Below are 19,503 nucleotides of genomic sequence, written 5' to 3'. Positions count from 1 at the left end.
GTTAAATTGTTTATTCAACTACAAAGCCTGAAATTTTGTTGATAAAATTAAAGTCAATAGGAATAAGATCATTTTTTGAAGATAATTATAGCACTTGATTATTTTATTTTCAACCGACAATTTTGTGATTTTTGATTTTGCAAAAAAAATGATCAGTCTCTTACCCAACATTTAGTGAGCTTGTTGGTTCAAGTATTATTTTTTCAGAAAAATTATAGGTGAGGTATCCAATATCATATCTGATTAACAGTTTCTGATAAATCATGGATTCAACAAAAAACCATGAATAGTATTCGAAAAGATATAAAAATGAGGTCTATTTTTCTCTTGAAGCGAATAGTACGCTACAGCCTTTTTTCAACTATCAAAATTTTGGAAGTATAGATTTTCTTTCGTTGTGCATCCCTAAACTATCAGACTGTATAAAACCAGTGTCACTAAATTTCTTTTATAAAAATGGATTAGGAAAGTTTCAGAAAGAAATTCCAAGAGCAATATATAACTCCGGTAGAATTGACTATTCCGAGGCATACATTATTTTCATGATCATTGAAATTCAGTTTCTGTCTGTCAAAATACCCAAAAAATTTCAAACTGTTCCTGAGGGAAATTAAATTATCTCCCAAATTAAAATTTTCTTACTGCATTTTTTCCAAATTCCACCTTCTTAGACTCTCCGCTAATAGTAGTCAGTTTTTTGGCTCTGAACCATTCATCTATTTTTAAAAGCTCGCTGTGAAAACTTGCTCTTACGAATGTTTGTGGATTGCTGTCTATCATTATTGTATTGTCCACAAAAAGTGTTATTTCACTTTGGTGTAAGTGATCCAGTAGATCATTTGAAAAATAAAGAAACCATAAAAAGGCGCTTAAATGGAGCCTTAGAGCCAACGCAAAGTTTATTTTGGAATTAGGCAATTAATGGTTCATTTAAACAAATTGTTTTTGATTTTCGAAGTATTTCTTAAACAAATTAGCAAACTTTCCACAGAAACATAAAATCAGCAGCTTCTTGGCAAGAGTGTCCTTTATGGTTAACTGTGTCAAAAACCTTCTTCATATCTACAAAAGCGTCATAGCAGTATTATTTATGTGGTTGATTTTCGAATACTTTTTTTTCACGTTCAGTCGTCATTCATTTGAGGTGGATTTGCGAGGCACGAACTTGAGTAAAACTTGCCAACACCGTTAAAAATTTTAAAAAGCAAAAAAATTATTCACTTATTGGCAACTCAGCCAAAAATTTTTCAATTTCGCAACTTGGTTGCCAGCAAAATCTTTTCCTTCAAAAATTGGAGCCAAAAACCTTGTATAAATTTTGTAATTTATAAGAGTCAGAGTAGGTGAACAAAAAAATACAAAACCATTATCAATTATACCAAACCATTTGCTTAAATTAGAAGAAAAATGATGCCTCGAATAATAACAGGCTTTCGTAGAGGCCGTTTCACTCGTATTTACAAAAATCAACAATACAAACAATAGCCAATTTTTACCAAAGATGAAAGCCATATTCTACAGAAAAAGAACCTCCGCCGGGGACTTGAAACCTAGATTTTAATGTACCGAAGACTCGTGCTATATCTCTCGACCATTGTTATGGGAACCAAGGGAACCAATACGCACCGCACGCCAGATTTCGATTCATGCTGTAGCGTGTTTTGGATCTCTGCTAACATTATGTTTTTTGAAAAAATTGCTGTAAAACTTTTTCCAACTAGACTCACGACTTGCAGAGCTCAGATCCTGTAAATGATCTCTCTCAGGGTGATATACAAAAGAGAGGTTTTGGAATTTTCAGAAATTATTATTGAAAAAAGACTTAAATGGTTTATTTAACTATTTACATGTAGAAAAACTATTACAGATACTTTTTAAGTGCTCAACTGTATGTAAATGCAACCACAAGTGACAAGCAGAAAACAAGGATAGCTTGTTTTTTGCGTGTATCACAGCATGTGCGACCATAATCTTAAAAATTATAAAAAAATATATATATTTTTTCAAATTAGTGTCGTTTTTTCCGCGTGCTGTGATAAAAAGTTGAGAACGAAAAATTAGAACTTAGGCATACTCGACAATCATAGGAAAGTAGCCAAAATAGACAACAGTTTTCCAAAAAGTAGCCAAAAAATCATAAATAGAATCGAAAAGAACTTTTTTCAGTTTTCGAAATACATGATTCCCAAAATAGCGCTGAAAAACAAAAAACTAATTCTTCACACTTAAGACCAAGTTTTTATGGCTCAATTTAAAGGATACTATGCTACTTTAGGCCAACTAGCTCACTTTGTTTGCTCTAATCTAGACTAAAAATCTGAAATTTGAACCTGTCTTTCTCAAAACTTGGACAACCTTTTGAAATTTTTTCAATGTCATTCGAAACATGACATGATATATCACTTGAACCATTTCGATACTATTTCAAGGTACCTGAAATGCGGGGAAACAACAAAAAAACCCAAATACAAAGTTCCCCTCCATTTTCTGTAGTCAAAACAATTAATCAGGATTAGTAAAACTGTGCGGTTTTACAGATTGTTTTTCATAATTCTCTAATGGCTAGGGGATGTAATTCAATTCGTCAATTTGAATTTACTAATCGTTCTCATGGGCCCAGAAATAATGTGATATCTATCATGAAAAAAAATACGCTATTGGTGGCCGGTGTTGCATGTATCGGTGTCTGCCAACCTGGGTTTTTGATATCTATCATGAAAAAAAATACGCTATTGGTGGCCGGTGTTGCATGTATCGGTGTCTGCCAACCAGTGTCACTAAATTTCTTTTATAAAAATGGATTAGGAAAGTTTTAGAAAGAAATTCTAAGAGCAATATATAACTCCGGTAGAATTGACTATTCTGAGGCATACATTATTTTCATGATCATTGAAATTCAGTTTCTGTCTGTCAAAATACCCAAAAAATTTCAAACTGTTCCTGAGGGAAATTAAATTATCTCCCAAATTAAAATTTTCTCACTGCATTTTTTCCAAATTCCACCTTCTTAGACTCTCCGTTAATAGTAGTCAGTTTTTTGGCTCTGAACCATTCATCTATTTTTAAAAGCTCGCTGTGAAAACTTGCTCTTACGAATGTTTGTGGATTGCTGTCTATCATTATTGTATTGTCCACAAAAAGTGTTATTTCACTTTGGTGTAAGTGATCCAGTAGATCATTTGAAAAATAAAGAAACCATAAAAAGGCGCTTAAATGGAGCCTTAGAGCCAACGCAAAGTTTTTTTTGGAATTAGGCAATTAATGGTTCATTTAAACAAATTGTTTTTGATTTTCGAAGTATTTCTTAAACAAATTAGCAAACTTTCCACAGAAACATAAAATCTGCAGCTTCTTGGCAAGAGTGTCCTTTATGGTTAACTGTGTCAAAAACCTTCTTCATATCTACAAAAGCGTCATAGCAGTATTATTTATGTGGTTGATTTTCGAATACTTTTTTTCACGTTCAGTCGTCATTCATTTGAGGTGGATTTGCGAGGCACGAACTTGAGTAAAACTTGCCAACACCGTTAAAAATTTTAAAAAGCAAAAAAATTATTCACTTATTGGCAACTCAGCCAAAAATTTCTCAATTTCGCAACTTGGTTGCCAGCAAAATCTTTTCCTTCAAAAATTGGAGCCAAAAACCTTGTATAAATTTTGTAATTTATAAGAGTCAGAGTAGGTGAACAAAAAAATACAAAACCATTATCAATTATACCAAACCATTTGCTTAAATTAGAAGAAAAATGATGCCTCGAATAATTACAGGCTTTCGTAGAGGCTGTTTCACTCGTATTTACAAAAATCAACAATACAAACAATAGCCAATTTTTACCAAAGATGAAAGCCATATTCTACAGAAAAAGAACCTCCGCCGGGGACTTGAAACCTAGATTTTAATGTACCGAAGACTCGTGCTATATCTCTCGACCATTGTTATGGGAACCAAGGGAACCAATACGCACCGCACGCCAGATTTCGATTCATGCTGTAGCGTGTTTTGGATCTCTGCTAACATTAAGTTTTTTGAAAAAATTGCTGTAAAACTTTTTCCAACTAGACTCACGACTTGCAGAGCTCAGATCCTGTAAATGATCTCTCTCAGGGTGATATACAAAAGAGAGGTTTTGGAATTTTCAGAAATTAACATTGAAAAAAGACTTAAATGGTTTATTTAACTATTTACATATAGAAAAACTATTACAGATACTTTTTAAGTGCTCAACTGTATGTAAATGCAACCACAAGTGACAAGCAGAAAACAAGGATAGCTTGTTTTTTGCGTGTATCACAGCATGTGCGACCATAATCTTAAAAATTATAAAAAAAATATATATATATTTTTTCAAATTAGTGTCGTTTTTTCCGCGTGCTGTGATAAAAAGTTGAGAACGAAAAATTAGAACTTAGGCATACTCGACAATCATAGGAAAGTAGCCAAAATAGACAACAGTTTTCCAAAAAGTAGCCAAAAAATCATAAATAGAATCGAAAAGAACTTTTTTCAGTTTTCGAAATACATGATTCCCAAAATAGCGCTGAAAAACAAAAAACTAATTCTTCACACTTAAGACCAAGTTTTTATGGCTCAATTTAAAGGATACTATGCTACTTTAGGCCAACTAGCTCACTTTGTTTGCTCTAATCTAGACTAAAAATCTGAAATTTGAACCTGTCTTTCTCAAAACTTGGACAACCTTTTGAAATTTTTTCAATGTCATTCGAAACATGACATGATATATCACTTGAACCATTTCGATACTATTTCAAGGTACCTGAAATGCGGGGAAACAACAAAAAAACCCAAATACAAAGTTCCCCTCCATTTTCTGTAGTCAAAACAATTAATCAGGATTAGTAAAACTGTGCGGTTTTACAGATTGTTTTTCATAATTCTCTAATGGCTAGGGGATGTAATTCAATTCGTCAATTTGAATTTACTAATCGTTCTCATGGGCCCAGAAATAATGTGATATCTATCATGAAAAAAAATACGCTATTGGTGGCCGGTGTTGCATGTATCGGTGTCTGCCAACCTGGGTTTTTTCTATCTGAATTGGTTTTTTACCAAGCTAGAGAAAAGATGTAAAAACGAATTCTCGGGGAAATTATTTTTCCGGAAAAAGCAGAAGTCAAAGAAAAAGAGTACGAGTTATCGTTTGAAAAAGTTCGATTGCGTTTGATTTTTGACCCACAGCTCGACCTATATGATTTGGTCCCACAAGCCAGGCGACCAGATTTGATCAACTTTCTTAGTCTTCATTCTAATGTTTCTATTCTTTTTTTCTCAGTAAAGTTTCCAAAAAAGACAATGATCTAGAGTAAGATGATAAAAGACGATGACAGGCAATGCAGTTAAAGATAAATTATCTGTCCTGCACTCACGATCTGAGTGATCAGGTTCGCGTCTCCCACAAACAGAAAAAGTAAAGTCGTTTTTCTACACATTTTAAGAATGTGTTTTTTCTATTCGAAATGAAGCTTTCATAAGTGGTATGTAAGGAGTTTTTAAAACGCGCCTTGAATTTAGCAAATTTTTTGATGAATCGATGATAAAGCGTGAAATTTTAGGATCGTTCAAAATGATCCTTCATTTTTTTTACATTCTCGACGTTCCACACCAAAGTGGCTTCTGATCTCGTCTTATGATTGTGAACAATAAATATATTTTGCCAAGAGATGTAAAATGTAACGCAAACTGACTAACACAGCCGAGGTTTTGCAACGCTCACACAGTAAAACAAAATGGAACTATTTTTCTTTTTTACTTTGATAGATTTCAAGTTAACTTAATTTGATTTGAAGTGACTGGAGCAACTTGCGAACGAATGAATTTGTAGCCTTAAAGTAGGTGTTACGCGAACCCGCAGGGCTTTTAGCGGAACAGCCTTTCCAAAAAACTGCTTGTTGACTTTTCTTACATCAGTAGCTTAAACCCTTTGTAAATTTACTGTTTGTTAGTTCATTCGCTTGTGAGATGTTCGGCATTAATCATTACTCCAGTGATTGTTGAAATAACGTTGTGTAGTAAAATAAAGTATAATCGTGAAATTTAGTTATATGTTCAAACTCAATGCAAACAGCAGAATATAAAGAATCCTGACGAGTCGCAGTTGCCTGACTCGTTCCTCCTCTTCCAATTCCACGAGAATGGCTGGAATCATAAACGAAGGATCTGATGAACTCTTACATAATCTGATGCGGGGTGATGGACTTCAAGTGGTTCAAATTTGAGAATTGAGTAAAACACTCAAAACTCTTTTTCTCCCACTCCATGTCGTTTTTTTTTGATTTTATGATCTTGCGCGCAATGTTTTGCTTTTAAATCTCGAAAATTGTTGGGAGTAAAAATAGTTTAATATCACGGAAAGTATATTCTACATTAAAGAAATTTTATGTTTTTTGAAACTTTTTTGTCATGTTTTCCGAAACATGTTTTGTGGAAAATTTTTCAAGGCATTTGTAAATTGATTATTTAATAATGATAAAACAAACATTTAATATGCGAGTCATCAAAACAGACACTAGATTAATCGTTCAACTTCAGATGCCCATATGTGGACTAAGTCGATAAAAAATAAAATGGAATGTATATATTATATATAAATATGGTAGTTGGGTTAGTACCAGCTGCGAATATAAATTTGCCAACTGTCCAAGAACTTTCTGTTTTCTAGAAAAAGCTTAACTCCTTATTGTTCCGACTTTCGATACGAAAGTAACGGAATATTTGTGCTCGGGGTGGGTTTTTTTTTCTTCAGACAAATTTCGACTTTTTAACTAGCCATTTTTGATGGAATTCTTTTATATCATGGAACCTGATCTAAACTACATTTTATGATTGGATAAATTAAATGTTTTACCAATGTAAAGTATTTAATATTAACCAATCATGATCCATCTAACTAACAACCCACTTATTTGTAAGTGCTGAAGTTACTTGTAATTTCAGCACCAGAGAGATTTGAATTTAACTTAGAAATTAGTTGGACTCTCCCGAGCACTTCAGCAACCGCAATAAACCAGTATACCCTAGATCTATTGAGCCTAGCAGAGACTAGTTAAACAACCTGAGACTAGATAGTATAAGAGTAAGATTAGGATCGGTATTAGACTAAGAAGTTGCACGAATCTATCCGGCCGAAAATAAGATAGCGTGACGAGCAGACGGTGTACCCTATCCGAAATTACTCTATGAGTTAACCAACTCGGTCATAACTCATCTGGTGCGACCATAAGTCTCGAACAAGACCTTACTAGATTAGAATTAACCAAAATAGATTAGAAATTAGACAAAAACATTTACAAAATGTTATACGACAATAATTTAATTGAAATGTCTCTCCGACTCAATAGATCAGAGCCAATATTCCGAACCATAACAGAACTACCCGGAATTGGAAGAAGACCTCGAACCAAAGACGACATACGACAAAGTAGAAACTTGCCGTATAGTTATATGATAGTTAGGCAAAAACCAGAACAAACTTTTATATTTAGAATACTACTGGCAATGAATTTAGATTTTCATTTGCAAACATAAAACCTTGAAGTTAATCTTCAAAATCATTTCAGGCGCTAAACAAAATTATTAATATACAATAACGATTGATAAAAAGATCTAAGATCGTTTTCCTAAAATTCTGCAGTAATATACAAAACATGTTTGAAAAATATTTATTGAAAAATAAAAAATAAAAATTAGTAGCATGACAATAAATGGTTAGTAATCATAAATCATCCTGTTGTTCCAGCTCCATCACCTAAAACATAACAGCAATCATAAACCCACTAATATCATCAAAACACTAAATTTTTCCTTTACACACATTTAAAATTTTATTAAAACTTAAATTCACTTAATTTTAAAACCAGATCATCAAGGCTTATCCTTGGATCTTAAATCATTTTCTACTTAATTAAATTTCAAATTTGATCATCAAGGCTTATCCTTGGATCAAACAGAACAACTTTGTTCTCCCCCACCCACTTAATTAGTGTCTAACGACCTCAAACGTCGATTCACTACCCAACCCTTTCTAAAGACCTAAGACTAATAGAAATTTTTAAACAAAACTAATCATTCAAATTAGGATAAACAGTGAAGAACTTCGGTTATTCATCCTTCACTTGACCCCCCCTCTTACCAGACCCAGGATAAATCTTAGACTTAGTAAGTTTAAAATAGTATCTAACGAACTACTCGCGTTCTAATTATACCTGAACCTTGTGGATCGATTTACTATTCTCCAACCCTTGAACACAATCACTACCCCTAAGTAAGATTAAGTAAGTTAACACCTTAACTTATACTAGCCACGAGAAAGTAAAGAATCATTCTTCGGAATCGATATACTTTTCTCTCCAACCCTGAACAAACAGACCCAGGTTAAGCTAACCAAAAAATCGTAAGAACTAACAGTTTAAGAAAATAGAAACCATTTAACAACCTTTTGCATCCGTCATTCTAAACCTTATGTCATTTAAAAACCTAGGAAATAAACAAACAATCGTTTTACACAATTGTGAAATAGATAACAAAAAATACGACCTTGTAATCACACCTCATACACAAACAGTTGGATACATTCGAACAAAACGACAAACACTAAAAAGAAAAATAATAACGAAACAAAGACAAATAACACGAAAAAGATTTTCAAAAAATCGAAACGCATTTTCAGAATCAGAAACCAACAGTTTAGACGAACTTTACAAACTAAAAGAATCAATAGATAAAAATTACCCACTTCACGATCAATTATATTTTTCTGACTCAGAAACAACTTCAAATTCATCAAAAAGAGGAAAAAGAAGAATAAAAAAGCAGTATAAACACAAACCAGTACATTTATACAATTGGAATCAACCAATTAGACACATTAATAATTACATATTAACAGTCATCGAACGAAAAAATGAGCTCAACGCACACTCCAGGTGAAGAAAGTCCAGATGATGATGAAATCTTTCCTTTTATAGTAGACGCAGATACTGATAGAGGACAACACATATTTTGTCAAAATTTACTCGTAAATTTATTTGAACCCGGAATTAGTCCATGTAAAACAGAGTTCCCAGATGTAAAAATCAAAAGACAAATCATAGACCACTACTTAAAAGATATATGCAACATAACACAACAGTATGGAATCTACTCCATAGAATTCACCTCACCAAACCATAATAATAGAAAATATACAATTCAAACAGACGATCTTGATTTAGAATTTTCAAAAGTTTTTTCAGAATATATAAAAAGCATCCAATATCATAACTCACAAAGAGCAAACTCCATATTCACCAATGAAGTTTTCGCAATAATATATAGTTATATTTCGATATTAGAAAACGAAATCCCAATAACAAATGTCTCACCGACAGAAACATCTAAACATTTAAGAGTACGACATGAAATCACACTACTCTCTAGTTATTTAAACATCATTAAAGAAAATTTCACGAAAGACGACGTTTCACAACATACAAAACACGATCTACAAAAAATTTTGGCATGGTTCATAATAGATTATTTCACACACAATATTGATTTAATTGCACAAGCAAGAAAAAATTTTAGACCCCAAAACTCGAACGATGATACCGCTATCACAGAACAATCAGATTATGTTTGGGACCCCGAATGGTCTCATCCCGCATTTATAAGCTTCCCACAATCAATCTCAAGTCAAGCAATAAGTACGATATCTTACATAAGAGATTATGTAAAAGTAATACCATTAACCATTGATGCAACACCATTAAACTATAATACATTTTTGCCCGATACACAAAATAATAGTTTAAACTCTACAGTTATACACAATGAAAACCTCAATGGAACTAGGAATCTTACTCAACAAGATATCCAGACACCATCACACTTCATAAATGAAGAAATTGTACACACAACAACTACACAACAAAGTATTTCACCAATACGCCCAAATTTAACAACACCAAGAAATACAAATCCTTCACAAACACAGGTAACCTTACAATCAACCGTTAAACCTTCGGTTGCCCCTAAATATTCACATATGGATTACCAAACATACAGACCCATGACAATACCATCAAAAACACGCAAAACATTCACTAGAAACAACTTTGCAGACCATAATTATAATTATACACATCCATCAAAAACATATAACCAACCACAAAGAAATTTTAACCAATATACAAGATCTCGAAATTGGGATAACCCAATGACCCAACCTAATTCAATAAATTTCCAAACAAATCCTCCACAGGATCACAGTGAAAATTACCCATTTTTTCAACAAAATAAAAATAAAAAACAGACATCTTATCAAATGGATTATTTATCCTCAGATGATGATTTCTTACAACCAGATATATTTGCACCAAATACTCAAGAATATCGTAGACAAGGAATACAGAGAACACGTACAAATCATAGAAATTTTTCTCCACAACCAATAGATGCACAACATCAACAACCAATTCAACAACAAAATCTAATTAATACACAATCTTTTCAACCAATTCAACAACAAAATCCAATGACTGCACACTCGTATCAAGCATCACAAATGCAAAATGAAATACCACTCCCATATTATCTCCAACAACATGAAATAACAAGAAACCAACTTTCGAATTTTTCTCAAATGCCAAATGCAGCAGAATCATTACAAATGACAATGAATCCATACCTTATGGGTGGATCATCAATAACATCAAACAAACCTTTAATGGTTTTCACAGGAACAGATCCTGAATACTCTGTAGAAGATTATTTAAATGCAGTAACAGCAAACCTGATTTTAAATATTGGACCTGAACCAATTAATACGCCACTACATCAAAATTGGATACATCGACGCACAGCGTTAATACAAACAACCTTAGATGGCGCAGCCCAAAAATGGTTTTCAGTACTACCTCTAGAAAAAAAATCAAACTGGAAAAGGTTTACACAGGAATTTTCAAAAATGTTTGACTCCGAAAGAAACAAACAACAACAAAGAGTTTTATGTAATGAAATTCGCAGATTACCAAACGAAACCATCAAGCAAATAGCAGTACGAATCGAAACACTAGTTCGAAAAGCATATTCATTAAATACACATGACTATAAAAACACAAAGATGACAGAAATCTTAATGATGACCTTAACACCACAATTAAGGAAAATAGCAATAAAAAAGAGAGCATCCCATCCTTCTTCAATTCGAGAACCCGATTTAGATTTTCGAAAACTAGTAGACAAATTAGAACAAGCAGAAATCACGATGAAACTAGAAGAAACGGAAAATCTGAAACTACAATACGTTAACAGAATTGAAACGACTCCCACTAATATTAATAATATACAGGAATCAGAGACAGACCTCGTTGAAAAAATCACTGAAATACTCAATATTTATGAAAAGAACCCAAACTTCAAAGGCAAACCATCTTTCAAAAAATGGTGTAATTATTGCCGACGATACGGACATAGTATTTCCGAATGTAGACAAAAACAGCAAGACAATCAAAATAAACCTCAAAAATATAAAGAACCAAATAAATCATTCTATCAATACATGAAAAAAGATCAAAATCTACCGAACAAAACAGTCCACAGCAACAACAGTTCAGGAAAACCACTCCCGAACAATACAAATTATACAAGAAATCAATCACCATATTACTCAAGTTATAGAGGAAGATCACCAGAACGAAGAAACACGAACAATTCATCACAAAATCACTACAATAGACCAAATAGTCGAAATAACTACTCCAGATCAAATTCAAATACACAACGATTTGTTTCTAGATCTAATTCTCAATCAAGAGATAACTACTATCCAAAAAACCAATCACGAAATTCATCATACAATAGGAATAGAAACTACTCCTATAATCGAAATAGAAGTTATTCAAACAACCGAAACCAGAATTACCCGAACAGTCAATCAAGGAATAACTCATATAATAGATCGAACTATAACAGACCAAACAATAATTACCAAAACAGATCGCGAAATAATTCACAAAATCGACACTCAAGTTATAATAATCGTTATAGAAATTATTCCCAATCACCACACCGGAATAATAATAACTATAATAATTCTAATAATCGCCACAGAAGTAGTACACCTAAACATCAAAGACAAATCAATCAAGTACAGTCTAACCCAGAAACAACATCAGACCCTCCAGGTATTGATGACACAGTAACTGATACGTTACAACTCAATCAAATAAACTGTACATCATCAGATTCAGAAAGTGATACTGAAAACACTCTTTCTATCAATATGATAAAAGTCGAAAATGACTATGAATCTGTCATATATGAACAACCCTTTTCATCACACATATATGAAAATCAATCAGAATTTCTTCAAAATTATTACACTACACCCATAAATTCCACACCAACGACGCAAGAAACAAATGAGATTAACACTACAGATCAAACCAATAAAAATACCAAAACAAAATGCTTGAATACAAACCATATTTATCAAAATATACAAAAAGAACAACCCAAAGAAAAAATTTGGACAATACCATTTCTCTTAGAAAGCCCAAGAAATAAAGAATTTCAACCACCAGACCTTGAAATAGATTTTTTAATTGATTCAGGAGCAGAATCAAACATAATAAACATCCCCACATGGAATGAAATAAAAACCTTACACCCAAAGCTAACACCTCTTGAAACCTCCAGCAAACTAGCAACAGCACAAGGATCAACATTGATAAACTACGGAAAAATCCAATTATTTCTCCTCCCCACCAGAACAATGGAACAAAGCAAAATTTTTAATAAGCCATTTAAACAAATATTCCATATCACTGACATTAAATATAATATCATTGGAATACCATTTATTTCGAAGTATATACCAACAATTAACATACTAAATAGTAAAATATTAATCAAAGATAAATATACAAAAACAAAAGAAACATCCTTAACATTTTTTCAAAGATTAAATAAACAACCACCATTCTTCTCAAAATTCTACCCGATATTTAACCAACAAAGAAAACACTTGAAACCACTATCAGGAAATATCTATAATTTTTCAATCAAACAAGTTCACCAATATGATAAAGAACAAAACAAACAAAAATTTTATATGTCAGAATTTGAATTCAAACCTATTCACAAATTTTTCAAAATCACAATATCATCCATAAAATATTTGAAAAATTCGAATTCAGATATCATTTCCTTACATGTCTATAACAACACACCTTACCAAGTAACATTACCTTTAGGACTTTTAGGATATTGTGAAACCAACGCTACAATATCACCAATACACGAAAAAGCCTATCGCGTAAATAATATACTCCAATTACTAGATATTTGCCAATCTACAATTCTTAATGAAGAATTATCTATAAATAATATAATAAGTAACGAAAACAGAAATACGGATTATTTCACAAAAACTCCATATTTCAAACCTACATTCAACATAAGTAACTACACAGAGGACCAACAAAAATTTTTAACAATGTTTAATTTCCAACATTCACAAATAACACAAGACGAATTCGAAAAATTAGCCAAACAGCTAATTAAATATTCATCAGTCTATGCAACATCAAAATTCGATGTTGGGAAAATCAGTTCATCACTACATCTCCCGTTAAAACCAGACGCAGTTTTCAAAAAACAGAGAGCAAGTAAAGTACCAATTCACTTACATGATAAAGTGAACAGATTACTCGATATTTTAGAACAATACAACATTATATCACCAGTTAATAAAGAAGAACAACCAAAAGGGAACACATTCATCAACCCCGTTATCATTCTAGCTAAAGGAGAATCATTAAAAATCGTTCTCGATGCTAGATACCTCAATTCACTTATAGATGAATCAAAATGTAATTGGCCCATTGATCCAATACAAGTTATTTTAACAAAAATAAACGGCAAATACTTTACAACCGCCGATATGAATAGTGCATACAATCAAATGCCACTAGATGAACAATCACGACGTTTAACACAATTTGTTATCGGAAACCAACAATATGAATTCAACCGCTTATTCTATGGAATATCCATAGGACCAGCAGCATTTTCAGCTTTTATGAGCAAAATTTTTAGACCACTAATACTCAAGAAAAACGCAATCACCTATTTAGACGATGTTTTTATGCAATCACAAACAAAAGACGAGATGTTCAATGTTTTAGAAAAATATCACCAAATACTTCAGAACGAAAATCTGAAGGCCGCCCCCGATAAATCACACTTCTTTTTGACAAGAGTTAAATTCTTAGGACATAATATAGAAAGAAAAACAATCACTCCATTGAAATCACGCATTGACGCTATTCAAAAACTTCAACCACCAACAAATAAAAAGAAAATCCAAGAATTTCTTGGAATGTTAAACTTTTTAAGTAAATATGTTTATAAAATGCAATTATATCTACGACCATTTTATAACATCCTTAGACAACAAAATAACTTTGAATGGAACATAGAACATCAAACACGATTTGAAGAAATAAAGAAATTTTTAACTGAACAAATTTCAAACACAATTCCAGATTCAAATCAACCATTTTATGCAATGTGCGATGCTTCGAACTTTGGCATCGGTGCAGCACTATTACAATCACATAATGGTACAAATAAAATGAACCTCATATCAGCAAATTCTCGATTATTCACTCAAGCAGAGCTACGACTCTCAACTCTAATGAGAGAATGTACAGCCATAATATATACACTGACAGAATATGAATTTCTGATACTTGGATCAAAACATCCAACAGTTCTATTCACAGACCATAAACCAATCATCTTTCTCTTTACACAAAAATCTAACCCAAACCACCGAGTTTACAGATTTCAACTAATTCTAATGAAATTTCCAAACTTACATATAGTTTGGACTGCAGGAAAAAATCTTGCATTACCAGACACCTTAAGTCGAAATACACCACCTGAATTACTTACACGAAAAACAACAGTTGAAATACCCAAAAACATAAAATTCTACCTTGCAGAAAACGAAACATCACCCCGATTGGAATGCAAATATGCAGTAAAAACTGATATTGAACAATCACAAATAAATAATTTACAACATTTCCCACTTTATTTAGATTGTCAAAATAATCATTATGAAGTTGATTTACTTGGAACATCAACTTTCAAACCAATCCCATATTCTCAATGGATAAAAAATAACACCCAACAAAAACGAACAAAACAACACCCGCCTAAGAAAGACCATTTTCCACTAATTGAAAAAGAAGATTTAACTGATAAAATAAATTTATCAGGACCACAAACAAATGATTCAAAATACACAATAAATCAAGTTTTTGACCTTCACGACCCACTTGATAAAATACCCTTATCTAAATTAGAAATCGAAAACATTTTTCTCCCCCCAACAGAAATAATTACAATTTCAACACTGAAACAATATCAAAACCTTGACCCAGTAATTCGACAACTGAAATCATGGCACAAATATAAAACTAAACCTATCAAAGCAGATTCAACCATTCTAGGAAACAAAACACTCCTCCGATACTTTCGCAAATTTAACAACACAACAATTAACGAAAATACAGACCTTTTAGAGTATAACCTGAATGAATCTACAGTTCCATGTCTCCCTTTAAGTATGATTCTTATAGCTTTTAATATTTCACATACACAAAATATTAAAGGACACTCTGGATCAGAGAAAACATATTCAAATTTTATACAAAACTTTTATTTCCCAAATGCACCAATTTGGATAAAAGTACTATGCAATGACTGTATAGTATGTCAACTAAATAAACCTTACCCAAATCAAAAACAAATAGCACAAAAACAAGATTTTAAAGGACAAAGTTTGTACTTTAATCATCGTATCTCATTTGATACTAAAGGACCAATTTCACCCTCATCAGAAGGAAACTCCTACATTATGGTAATTGTTGACGCATTTACACATTATGTAGCACTTAACCCAGTACCACATTGTAACGCTTATTACGCTTACACAACACTCTATGAACACTGGATAGCAACATTCGGACTACCAGAAATTTTAGTTACAGACAACGGTACAGAATTCATAAATAATGAAATTATCACACTATGTCATTTATATAACATTAAACACAAACCACGTACATCTCATGCACCTTGGACAAACGGCTTAGTCGAAGGTATGAATCGTTCATTACAAGAATATCTTAGATGTATCATCAACGGAAATGATACAAAATATACCGAATGGTCAGCAGATGTAAAATTATTTCCCTTAGCATATAATTCACAAATTACGACAACTTTAGGAATGTCACCATACGAAATGGTTTTTAACCAAAAGCCACGCAAACCAATAATGTTTACAGCGAATTCTCATAAAAACGCACAAGGTTATTGTCAACCAAATAAAGACTCAATTTGTTATAACCTACCTTTACATACACACGATGAAGATCATTTTCATCACCCACAAATTCTTAAACTAGCCTCCGGTACACACACCGAATGGATTCTAAATAGAGATAAAAAACACAATGAAATTTATCAAAAAATAACAAAAAAGTTATTACAAAGACAAAACATTAATGAACAAATCAATTCACGTTTTACACCAGCTTCCGATTTAAAAATTGGAACATTTGTTCTCATACCTAATTTTAATACTCAAAAAGGAATTTCTAAAAAATTACAACCCCTCCGAAAAGGACCCTACCAAATAATTGCAAGACCCACTGATGTCATATATAAAATTACCGACTCCAATAAAAAAGAAATCGTTCAGCACCGAAACAACCTATTACCTTACTACCCAAAAGAATACGCACTCCGCGAATTAACCCAATTATATTCCTTCACAGGATTAAAAATAGTTCAAAACGAACCACATCTGAAAAATACAGAACAAAATGATAACCCTACCGAAAATCAAAACACAAAACCAACCGCTACCAAAAACACTACAAAAAATCTAGACCATAAAGAATCCCAAAAGCAAAGAAAAAATAGAAAAATGACAGAACAAATAATACCCCAAGAAGAAATAGACAAATCAGAACATAGAAAAACAACAAGACTCCGAAATCAACCACGTAAAAACTACAAAATGTTCATCCCCCAATCTAAAATATTAAAGAAAGTAGAATTTAAAAAGTAATTTTAAGACTTTATACTTCACAATCTTGAAACCTCCGAAACATTTTTCATTTACATTTTTCAAAATAACATGCTGACAAGTACGTAATAATTCTAGTTCAAAATAGACCAATAGGATTCATCCAATCCGTCACTTTCTCTAACTCAAACTAAGACCAATTAGACGAATCATATAGAACTCCAGGCACATCTATAACTATAACTTTACGACCTCCAGGTCAAAAATAAGCAAACCACTCCAACTTGACAACTAAAATAAATATCACCATAATACCGTACCCCTCCCTTATCTAATAACCCAAAGATCAACAAAATTTCCCCAACTCAGACCACGAATACCCCCAAAGCAAATTTGTTAACTTAGCCTAAAGTAACAAAATGAACATTTTAATTAGCCTAAAGTATAAAAATCTCACCATACCCCGGATCATTTGACAAACAAAAATAAAGAAAAAGACGACCTCCCAGTCACCATGAAAATTGCCCCCAACAATTTTTTACAAAACTCAACCCACTTGTCAAAAAACTAATAAATAATCCGACCACACTAGAAAATCGCCTCAAACAGCAAAAAATATTCGACCAAGAGATCATTTCTTAAATGCTCTTCTCTCAATCAGTTACTCAAATACTCATAAATCTTAAACATTTTTTTACAATACTTGAAACCTTTATAATATTTCTTTTTGATATACTTGAATCTTTTCTAATAATCCTAATCATTTTTTGTAACATTTTTTTAATTTTCTACACTATACTCGAACTATTCCTCCAACTTTCCAAAACCCTTGATTACATCCACAGGTACGAGTCATATAACTTGTCTAAATGATACGAACAATTTTCAGTAGAACCGATATTTTTTTATTGTTTGTAATTTTCATAACATTTTTATCATCCCTCATTTTGACAATATGTAAATGTATAAAGAAAGCAATCTTCACATTTGCCCTAGCAACAATCCTTCTAATTCTTTTTTTGGAAGAATACTATAATAAACATAAACCTTCCCACTAAAGTAACAATTCAAAAATCCATCAAAAATTGCTACCCAACAGTCACAGAATCAGTCTTCACCGACATCATCCCAAGATAACCCAACACCACCTTCAACTACTCAAAATCCTCAAACATCTACACGAATTTCTTTTCAAGATAATCCATACACTTTTGAAGAACGGCACGCTCGTTTATCTGAACCACTAGAACCAGTTCAACGACAAGCATCTCTAAGTGAACCAACATATAATCTTTACCCAACACTACCACAAGAACTAAGTAGAATACGAAACCTTAGTCAAAACCAAAACACAACAGAAATAAATAGACAAATTATACATCCTCGACGAAATAGAAATTTTCAAACTCCCCGAGTTCATTTCGAAATACCTCAATCACCATCACAAACCACTCCAGAAAACACCACTGGTATCACACCAGAAACTCCTACACTTTTTTCACAACGAAGCACTTCAAGTCTACCCTCAGATTACTTAGGTTCAACACCAACATCTGAACAAGCACGAGAAAATCCTTTTAACCCCCCAAACCTAACATCACGACTGCCATATTGGACTACACATTCATTCACACAAGGTGAACCAAATTTAGTCAATGACCCCATAGACATTTCTACAGATACAACATCTTCATCACTACCCGAAACATTATCACTCCCATCAACACCATCAATTAGTCAAATCTCACCGACACCTTTTAACTTAACTTTTCCAAACAACCTCGACGCAAGATACCGAGAACAATCATTAACAAATATTCCTTTAAGATTAGATTGGAATACATTTACAGCACCTCCACCATTATTTGGACAACATCAGGAAAGTAACCGCCTTCATAACTGGGCACTTAATAGATTACAATATCGCCAAGATATTCACAACGATATCCGTGATCACAATATTCAAATACTCCAACAAAACAGTTTACAATTAAAGTTTGAAATCACAGTTAAATTAAACAATATTACACAACATCCCTACCCATTAAACCCACCTAACATAACAGCTCAATCACTACCACCACCGTTTATAACTACTGAAGTAATATATAAATACGACAGATATACCAAAAACACAATTGGTTACATTACATTTTATAACCCATACTCAGGATTATCATACACATGTATATTCTAAAATTATTAATTTTTTTCCAACTCCTTTTTCTAGTAACCTCAAATCAAAACATAAACCCTTCCCCCCGTACAGGACCACAAGATTTATTAGTAACACATTACGATTGCGAAGAAAATGAACAAAAAACACTACATAAATATGCAATAAATCAAGTATCACAATGTGAAACAGAACCACAAGCTATAGAAACCACAGATGTAA

At 32.4% G+C, this 19,503-nt stretch overlaps 3 protein-coding genes across 3 annotated transcripts in view; 1 reads left to right on the top strand and 2 right to left on the bottom strand.

Annotated features, from left to right (window-relative positions):
• LOC134852138 (signal recognition particle receptor subunit alpha-like) overlaps positions 1 to 19,503 on the top strand; it is a 394,981-nt gene that overhangs the window by 33,862 nt on the left and 341,616 nt on the right. The window lies entirely within an intron of this gene.
• Positions 1 to 19,503, bottom strand: part of LOC134851899 (hemicentin-2-like) — a 78,518-nt gene that overhangs the window by 1,886 nt on the left and 57,129 nt on the right. The gene's annotated exons all lie outside the window — the stretch shown is intronic.
• Positions 1 to 19,503, bottom strand: part of LOC134852139 (protein archease-like) — a 124,684-nt gene that overhangs the window by 97,436 nt on the left and 7,745 nt on the right. The window lies entirely within an intron of this gene.

This window comes from Symsagittifera roscoffensis, chromosome 7, assembly GCF_963678635.1.
Source record: "Symsagittifera roscoffensis chromosome 7, txSymRosc1.1, whole genome shotgun sequence".
Classification (NCBI taxonomy): Eukaryota; Metazoa; Xenacoelomorpha; order Acoela; family Convolutidae; genus Symsagittifera; species Symsagittifera roscoffensis.
Note: the sequence above shows the minus strand (reverse complement) of the source record. Positions and strands in the feature narration are given on the sequence as shown.